Source organism: Gadus morhua, chromosome 13 (genome assembly GCF_902167405.1).
Source record: "Gadus morhua chromosome 13, gadMor3.0, whole genome shotgun sequence".
Lineage (NCBI taxonomy): Eukaryota > Metazoa > Chordata > Actinopteri > Gadiformes > Gadidae > Gadus > Gadus morhua.
The window spans coordinates 17,694,789-17,705,533 of record NC_044060.1 but is presented as its reverse complement, the minus strand read 5'-3'; positions in this window follow the sequence as shown (position 1 = coordinate 17,705,533).

Below are 10,745 nucleotides of genomic sequence, written 5' to 3'. Positions count from 1 at the left end.
ATAGACAAAAGCCAGAGTCCAGCATTCTTGATGGCTAGATAGACTGTTCACAAACTCTTTTGTCAAACACGCTAAAGTGCCACTGTGTGTGCGTTGTAGCATGTCGTCAGTATGTAAAAGCACGTGAAAAGGACTGGGAGTGAATGACTCTTCCAGAATCGTCTTTCTTTCTCCTCCTAATGGTTCGACCACCGGCGACTATTTTGTGACCGGCAACCCCACCAAGGTGCATTGATGAATATATTTAATTCCCCGGCGAACCAAACCAAACCACGACTGTTTGAAGAGACGCCAGGGAGCCATGTCTGTGTCTGTGGTCTATCGGGTGCCTGGGCGGCATGGAGGTGTTGCCTTGATGGCTGAAGCTTTCCCGGGGCATCAGTGAGATAGAGAGGGCTATCCGTGCTATTCTGGGACAAGGGGCTCTTCACAGCAGGCGCAGGAGGCTGCTTTATGTACTATGTCACTCGCTGCACTGTTAAGGCCGGCATGCTGATAACACATGAGGAGAGAGAGGGCTCCAAAAGTCCCCAGAGCTGCGGGCTTTAAATAAGTTCTCACGAACACACACACACACACACACACACACACACACACACACACACACACACACACACACACACACACACACACACACACACACACACACACAAACACAGATCATACATGTAGAGATACATGTACGCTACGTAAGCACACACACACACACACACACACAGATACACACACCCATGCTCACACACACACGTTCACACTAACATACACATTAACGAACATACAATCAAACAAACACACTCACACTTACAGACACACATTTATTCACAGCCTCACACACACTCAAACACACTCACACACACACACACACACACACACACACACACACACACACACACACACACACACACACACAAACACATTCCCAGAAGCGCGCATGACAAACATGCACGTATACGTATACGTGTTCAAGCTGACACACGTGCACATGCACACTAATACATGGACGTGGTGTGTGTCCTGGTGTGTGTATGTATGTTTGTGTGCTAGCATGGTATTGCACACGCATACTCATACATGAACATGGTGTGTGTCCTAGTGTGTGTGTGTGTGTCTGTGTGTGTGTGTGTGTGTGTGTGTGTGTGTGTGTGTGTGTGTGTGTGCTAGCAGGGTCTCCCAGCACATCTCTCTGCAGGGCTACACCGCCCCTCTCCCAGGACGACAGCTGAGTCTGCGGCCCCACCAGCTCTGCTTACGTCCCCGCGCTCGCCCTCAAAATCATTTAGTGACCCACCACGTTCTTCCTCTTCTTCGTCAAATGTTCTCCCTGCGTTCCCCCCTCCACCACCACGAGCCCCCCCCCCCCGACCACGATCCCTGTTCTGGTTCTCTGAGGGCTGAGCAAGGGCGGCCTCCTGCTGACACGTGTCTGCCGCCTCACCTGTGGCGCCTGCAGGGACGGAGCGCTCCAGAGGGCCAGGCCTGCCGGCGCGGGTGTGAGGGGGGAGAGGGGGGAGAGAGAGGGAGAGGAGCCGGTACGATCTGGGAGGTGGTCGGGCAGTTGTTTTAGATGTTCATGCCGGGGATGCCAGCGGACCTAGATGAATAGATGCAGACAGATCGGGAATCATGGCTGCAGTCATATCCACAAGCATTGAGCACAGTCTATATCTATCTAACTTGATCTATCTGTGTGCAGGTCTGGCCGTCTTTTCTGTTGATCTATCCACCTGTAATTGTCTTTCCATCTGTCTATTTATTAATCGATCTGTCTGCCTTCCTGTCTGTCCGTATATCTTTCACTCCATCTCTTTAGCTCTTGGTCTGTCTGTCTATCGTCTTATCTATCTTTCTATCGATCTGTATGTGCGCCTCTCCATCCATCTTTACTATCTCTCTAGCTATCTCTCTAGTATATCTGTCTGTCTATCTATCTATCTATCTATCTATCTATCTATCTGTCTGTCTGTCTGTCTGTCTGTCTGTCTGTCTGTCTGTCTGTCTGTCTGTCTGTCTGTCCGTCCGTCCGTCCGTCCGTCCGTCCGTCCGTCCGTCCGTCCGTCCGTCCGTCCGTCCGTCCGTCCGTCCGTCCGTCCGTCCGTCCGTCCGTCCGTCCGTCCCTCTGTCTGTCTGTCTATCTATATCTAACACAGTTACAGCGCTAGCTTATGATATTGAAAACTATTCTAATCTTGACTACCCAATCCATTAATTTTACACAAAGTAATTATATATTTTAAAAAAATAATATATTTCATGTTATATATATATAACATGAAATTTGAATTCTGCTTTTATTTTTAAATCTTAAATTCGATGAACTTAGTTGCTTCATAAATAAAAATTTAAATCTACTTGTTGTTTTGACTTTTACATGATCTTTTATTATTGATGGAAATGGCAATTACAATTGCAACATAAATATCAACAGTGATATGGCTGCAATTTATATAATATATCTATAATATAGATCGTTATTATGTAAATGTAAATGCAATAAGATCAATTCACCTTACAAAATAAAATATATTCTAAAACGTCTTACTTTGGAAAGGTATTGGTTTTAACCTTTACCATGGATTTACCCCTATTTAATTGTCATTGATAGATCGTTTTCCATTGATTGAAAATTATATTTAAAAATGTCTTACATTTTTCTTTGTCAGACTTTTACTCATTAACCTTAACCATTTTTACAATTTATATTTTGTAGATAGAAATTGCAATAAGGAATCAATAGTTACATTGATTCCCAGTTATAAATAATATTGACTTTATATTTATATGTGCAGTAGATGTAATATGCTTTATTTGTAATTGCAGTTTCTCAATTACATTCAATTTCAAAAAGCTTTTTAATTGTACTTTACTTTGAGACAGCTCAAAATTGATATAGTACATTCGGTCTCATAAATTGTTCTTAAAATGTAATTACTTTATAGTCCTTACTTTTGACCCTTACTCTGAACTAGTGAGTCCCCTACAGGTAATGTAATGAAACTATAAAGGCCTGTATATTATCATTTCTACCTAGATATTTCAGTTCAGCAGTATATATCGTGGTGGTATTGGCTATAGAAGTACTGCAGTAGTATATATTTAGAAGTATACTGCAGTAGTATAGTAGGAGTATATACCATAGTAGCATATACTCTAGAACATACTTTATTAGTATATGCTATAGTAGTATATATTGCAGTTGTATATTTTGTAGCAGTATTTAAAGTAGTTTACTGCAGTTGTACTGTAGTAGTATATATTGTAGTAGTATATAAGTTTACGTAATAGTATATACTTTAGTAGTTGTAGTATATATTCTAGCAGTATATCAAGTTGTATACTGCATTAGTGTTGTCGTAGCAGATATTGTAGTAATACTAAGATAGTAGTAGTACTATATATTGTAGCAGTATATAAAGTTCTATACTGCAGTGCTGCTGTAGTAGTATGTATTCTAGTAGTACATTGCAGTGGTTTATATTTGTAAGGTATTGGACACTAATGCAGTACTGGGGGCAGTGAGGCAGCCTTCCACTCATTCATCACCGGTGAACATTTGAGTCGGCGACCCACTGCCTCCCCACAAAACCTTACAGCAACTGGGCCGGCACAGGTCCTTAACCCCCCCTCTCCAATTCATCAGAGTGGAGACAGGCGGGCGCGTGGCACCAACACACCACAAAGCCCCGATCACTCCCGTCAAGATCTCCCCCCCCCCCCCCCCCCCCCGCGCCTCTCCCCTGCGCTACACGTAGCGAGCTACACCCACACGCGAGTGGACTTAATCAGTCTCTTAGCGGCTCGCTTTGAGGACGGGATACCTCCGCTATTATGCACTTGGCCCCAAACAATGTCCCATCTCTCATTGTGCTAACTCTGGTGGTGGTGGTGTGGGGGGGTATGGTGGTGGTGGCGTGGGGGGGTATGGTGGTGGTGTGGTGGGCCCAAGCCTGAGCAATGCACGGCAGCACGGGGGCTCAGCTGTCCTTCTATTCCTGGAGCTTCGGCGCATAACTGGGCCTCGCCGGCCCAGCAGAGACAATGGGCATGCTGCCTTATCCAAACACCACCGCCCCTACAACCCCCCCCCCCCCCCCAGACAATCTGACGGACTCCAGGATCCCACTCTGCGCCCCCCACCCCCCTCCCCGTTAAGCTCTGGTCCCCCCCCCCCCCGCGCTCTCAGTGCGGGAGACAGCGGGTCACACAGGCACCACCACCACCCCTTCAGACCCATGGAGAAGGTTATTCCAGTTATGTGAAAAGGAATGGACGCCAGCTACAGAGAGAGGCTTGATGGTGGCGTGTTTCGTGATTTTATGTAACTGGGGACAGGTCTTTGGCATCTTTTTTACATTTTATTTGTGTATTCTGGCGGGGTTGGGGTGGGCGTGGGGGTTCACAGCCCCAGCTGTACAGCATTGTCAGCATGTTTCTCGACGTGTGCACGTGCTCGTGCCGTTATGTGGCGTTGAGGCCGGGAGGAATCGGTGGTGCCGTACGGATTTGGTTTCTCTCTGCGTGTGTGTGTTAGTGGGTGTGTGTGTGTGTGGGTGTGTGTGTGTGACGTGCATAAGCCCTTAAAAGAAAAAGACAGGGAAGCCTATCCATCTTTTGACAGTAACGTAGTGAGAAACAGCCATGGCACCCAAACTGTCATGGTCGACATACCCCACACCTAATTTGAATTCCATCCCCCTTGCGACTTTCAAAAGGGCGTCTGGAGATACAGGTAGCTGCAAGGGGCCTCTGAGCAGAGGACTGTAGACCCAGTGCCGGCCCCACGCTGGGCCTGAGAGACATGTTGCATTGGGCACAGCTCGCACAAGCCCCAGACTTCATCCTGCTCTGCTTCATTCTTCTTCTGCTTGTCATATGCTTGTGCCTATACATTTCACACACACACACACACACACACACAAACGCACACACACACACACACACACACACACACACACACACACACACACACACACACACACACACACACACACACACACACACACACACACACACACACACACATACACACACACACACAAACACACCAATGCAGCCTATTCAAGCCATGCACATATAGGCATGCATTGAGACAATCATATAAGCTGGCAAAGCCAACTAGTGCATGTGCAGACACACAAATATTCAAGTCTGTGCGACACAAGACACACACACTTACACACACACAAACACACACACACACACACACACACACACACACACACACACACACACACGCGCGCACACCACCTCAAACTCATAGGACAACAACACCACCTGTCTGCCTAAAGCAACTGCTCAAATGCAATCACACAAGTTGCCAACTGGCTTTGTATATACGTACTGCTAAACACACACATACATACACACACACACGCACACACGAGAATTTAAATAATTTGCCATATTAGGTTTACAGCAACCATAGTGATCCAGGCCCATGCAGGGATCTTTTGGAGGGCAGTTAATCAAGGATAAAGGGGGGCATTTTTTCTTCCAAGTCCCCTTCAATGCGTCTGAATGATTTGTGTTTGATTTGGCTCTCAAATCAGATTTTGGCACTCAAGATATTTTTCGCTAACAATACTCCATTTTAGCCTGCAGAGTAACTGATATCCAAATAGTTTCAACAGTTTTCCCCGTAGGAGTGTCAGCCAAAAGTGGGGGAGAAAAGGAGAAAAGAGAACGATTTTAACTGAATTTATGTGTTTCTACTGGTTACTATGTGATTAAAGAAACAGCTCAAAAAAACACATTTATTAACTCTTCCCCACATCTAAAACACAAATGTTTTCTCCATCTACCATTGGAATACAAAGAGCAGATCTGTGTGTTGTGCATTGCAGTATTGTGTCTAGTAGTAAATTAAAAGTGTGTGTTCAATTGCTTTCATAAGTCTGTTCAGTTCAGTTCTGATTCCCTCCAAGACTGGACGAGACCAAATCATGGCCTGGAAAATCTGAAAAACATTCACCTCTGGTACAACATATGGTTTGTAGAGGCATATCTTTTCCCTCAATCATGTTCCTGGATGCTCCCATAAATGAATGCATTTCTGCTGGAAGGCAATTTTAACTTACAAGAAGCAAAAAACAACAGCATTAAAATTAATTATACATAATTTTTAATCAGATATTCTCATATCTCGGTATGAAGAAATAGTGCAGTTCCCGAGAATCAAAACCTCCTATTCCTGAATTCTTTGTGTGGGATTAATACAGGACTATCTTATCGTGTTACCCAGAGCCGGTGACTGGTAAAGCACACACCTAAAAGGGGACTCAAGATAAAAGTGCCTCTATTTCCGACGACAAACCTACATTTAGCGAGCTTGAACGTTTTAAACCGTGGTCAATAGGCCAGAAGCTGATAAGAAACTCGTTTATTAAAACGTATTAACATGATCAAATACAGTCTCCTCAACATGAAACGTATTCATGAAGGCATCTGAAACATGTCAACTCTGGACTGCAGCGATCCCAAGAGGAGCGGACTTGGTGAAAAGGCAATCTCCCGTCTTAATGGAGAGGATGACCGGGGAGCCAGGCAGTGGCTCCGCCCTCCTCCGCCCTAGAGAAGAGGTGCAGCTGGGCACACCGGAGAGCCATGCAGGGCCTCCGCTGGCTCCATCTAAAAGACCCAGCATTTGCGATGCCGTCCAAGCAGCTGAGTGGCACAGCTGTCGGCCTTACTAAGTCTATTTTTGACCACATTGGTCGCTTACTATGTGACAATCATGGAAAAGATTACCACACCATTAATGAAGCGAGGCGGCCCGCTGTGGAAGAACTCAGCTCGGGTAAACCTGCCGGGTGGAATAATGTTGTGCGCCGTTGACCCAGGAATGGAGAGCATCATTGACCGAGATGGATGGCCACACCTTTGTGTCGTAGCAGCAGAGATGCCCTCAGAGCATGACACAGGGAATTTTTCACAAAAACAATCCGATCATCATAACATTAGTTGAAACCTGAATTAACACAATGTTTATATTGACATCTTTTGCATTTTCACAGATCATGAAGTTTATGAACTGTTTATTTATAGCTCACAGGAGGTGAAAAAATAATTGATACCAACCAGCAACCTGTTATTGGGTGGAGAATAGCCCTTGACCGAGGATGTATGTCGCTGGGGAGCCTAACCTGGAAGAAGAACAGATAACCACCGTAGCTCTGGAGGTCTCACTGGCGTTTGGTTGTTTGTCTGTTCTGTTTCTCTGACCAGTGCAGATGTTCCTTCCACTCCTGGCCTCCATGAGACCTGGGACAGCAGTCTGGACAACATAGAGGCATAGAATGAGAAGAGGAGCAGCTGGATGTGATCTCTTTCGCCCCCCGACCCCCAGAGGTGGGAGGTTATTGTTATGACTGTTTAAGACAAACGCTATATTCGAGCTTTGTACGTTTAGACCTGCTGAGACCAGCCAAGAGAAGCAGAATCCACCGTCTGAGATTCCTGTCTTCCCAAGGGAGGTTCCCAGGACTAGGATGGTCCTTTGGAGAATTTAGCTTTACAGATCAATGTAGTCAGAGCTAGTTGTTTATTAAGTTAATCACTTGCTTAACTCCATTCATTTACCCCGTTTTTCTAACCTAATATTATTAATACAACCTCTATAATTAATCATATTGTGTAGAGAATTCGCACATTATGATGAATGAACAAGGACTTTGGCAAACCTGTTGGCAAACCAGCAGAGGGCATCCTGTCTGTCTTTCTAAAGGCCTATGCATGACTCATACACGTTCGTGTAATATACAACAACAATGGGAGTTAAATTACATGAGTATAAGTGCATCGCATCACTAGTAATATTCTTATTAACTCGATGGCCTATGGGAGATCCTTGAACCACACCCCACCAAGCCAATGAGCTCAATGCGTTTCCTCATGACGCGGAGTGATGCTTGGGGGCCAGGAGGCTGGCGAAGAAAGTCCTGGGGGGTCCCACTCATTTACCCTCCCCCCACCCCTCCGGCTCGCTGGGAGGTAAGGATCAAGTCGGCATCCAGCCCGCATCCAGCGAAGTGCTACTTCCCGGCAGCGAGCCAGAAAGCGAGACAGCTGTCGCAATGTGCGTCTCAATTCTCTCTCTCACACTACATTTAGCATTAAATACTACGAGTGTGTTAGTAGTCTCCTGTTGTCTCCCAAATGGCAGTTGCAGAATAGTGTGAACAGGGGAAGATGTCTCACATCAGAGTTTCCTCTCTAGGCCTCTACCTGCGAGGAGGAAGTAGGCCTACCATCAGCATTCGGGACACACTTCAAAAGAGCTGACTAATTGTTTAGGAATTTGTGTGAAGCGATCTAGTTACGTATTCTCCATACGACTATTATATGTTGGATTAGATATCACCCGTTTGTCAACATGATGGAAACTTTATTTAAAAATGTTGCATTCAATTGGTTGGAAGAGTCTACATGCCACTGATACTGAGCAAGGCTGCCCCCTATCGTCATAGAGTGGGCATCACAGGTCACACCCCGGGCCCTTCACATCAATATTCTATTTTTTTCTTGACCGTCCAAACCCTAAGCTTTACTTTTATAACCGATTACAACGAAAACTGGGACTACTCTTAACTATGTCATACTTTACTTTCATTTTTGGCGGACTATTTCAAAAGCATCATGGGGAAATTACAAGTTAACAATTCCTCAAAAGCGACTCGAGCCATTAACGTCAATGACTCCATGACATTACATGACATCACATCTACTTTCATCTCAATAATGACATGGTAACCCGACAGTATTTAGCACCGTAGCAATGTTGTTAGCCACATGCATTAATTATGTGTCCTACTGGCTGCTCAGCATCCATTCCATTATCACATAGGGGGGCTGACTTGAGGTCGCACCATGTTCAAATCAATGTAAGTTTACGGCACAACTTTTTGAGCATTTGAAGAAGTACCATGTTATCCCATTGCATAACAACTTTATAATTACTTAATCTGTGATATTTTCATCATTGCTGCCATTATGGCCTATTCTAACTATATAAATATTTAAACAATGCATCAATATGTCGATAGTAGGCCTATATTTATTTATAGATATCTAATATTTAGTTCACACATTTATTAGGCCTATACCATATGATGTGTTTCTATAATAATAATAATAATAATAATAATATATATAACATATCCATAATTGTTAGGTAAACTTTTATTTGTAGTGTTGTCTATTCATATAACCGATTTTCAAAAAAATGTAGTGCCCTCACCACTTTTCCTTTTTCTTTATCAACTATGTCCCTCATTGGTACAGTCTGACCAGCAGAGGGCGCCAGGTCGCCATTTAGTCAGTTTTGTCTGTAATGTTGGTCACGTCTGTGCAATAAAACGAAGTTGTTCATAATTGACAAACTCAAACCACATGCCTAAAACCGAATACATCCGTGACTAAAACAGGTAATATTTGTATTTAACCGTTACACATTACATATTTGGACGAATGTGGATGAACCTGAAAAATATATTTTTTGGTCTGCTCCTCAGGTCTCAAAGTAAAGGTAGTTAAAATAAAAAAACGGAAACAAATGGGCATTTAAATAGGAGTTTCTCACTGACAGGAAAAGGGCTATCAGAAAGGAAATGGAAGTAAGAGCGTGTCACACACACACACACACACGCACACACACACACACACACACACACACACACACACACACACACACACACACACACACACACACACACACACACACACACACACACACACACACACACACACACACACACAAACAAACACACAGGCACACACACAGACACACACACATACACATGAGGCTCCGCCTACAGCCCTTGGCTGGCCATCCTGTAGCGTGTTTCTGAGAACAGTTTGAGGCAGGAACCCCCCCCCCCCCTCCCATCTGCATGAGCCATGGCTGCCTGCTTGTATTTTGGTAATCGTCATCCTCCCTGACCTGCTGGCCCGATCCTGGCGCCAGAAGTCTCCGAGCCCCCCCCCCTCCCTCAGACCCCGCGGATAATTTAAACCAGCTGTTGCAAGGTGCCTCACTTGGTCCCACCCACCACACACACTCACACTTGCCTTCTCCGGAGCCCCCCCGGGGTCGTCCATGGAAAACACCAGTAGGCCGCCCGGGGCTCTGGAAGCCTTGCATGGGGTCTCTCTCTGGTCTTGACTAACTGAATCCAAATCCCATTCCTTCACTGTAACAGACCTCCCGTAAAGTGTTGTTGTGTGACTGTGTGTGCATGTGTGTATGTCTGTCTGTGTGCAGGTGTGTGTGTTTGCGAGAGAGTGTGTGTGTGTGATTGTTACATTTACATTTACATTTAGGGCATTTAGCAGACGCTTTTATCCAAAGCGACTTAGAATAAGTACATTTGTCATTAGAAGTGCATCAATATATCGCTGTCGGTACAGTAAGGATGTTCATAGAACCAAGTGCAAGTACAACAATCGCTAGGCTAACCAATTCCCCGTGTTACCGCAATGATAGCAGCTACTGCAGTTGCTACACAGTTAAGAACTACGTATGTTTGTGTGTGTGTGTGTGTGTGTGTGTGTGTGTGTGTGTGTGTGTGTGTGTGTGTGTGTGTGTGTGTGTGTGTGTGTTTGGTGCGCGTCTGTTTGGTGTGTGTGTGTGTGTGTGTGTGTGTGTGTGGATGGACTGCTGCTGTATATTAAAACATACATTACTGTGAGTGTGCCGTCAGTGTCATGGGGTTTATGGTTGTTGTTGTTGTTGTTGTTGTTGTCATTGTGCT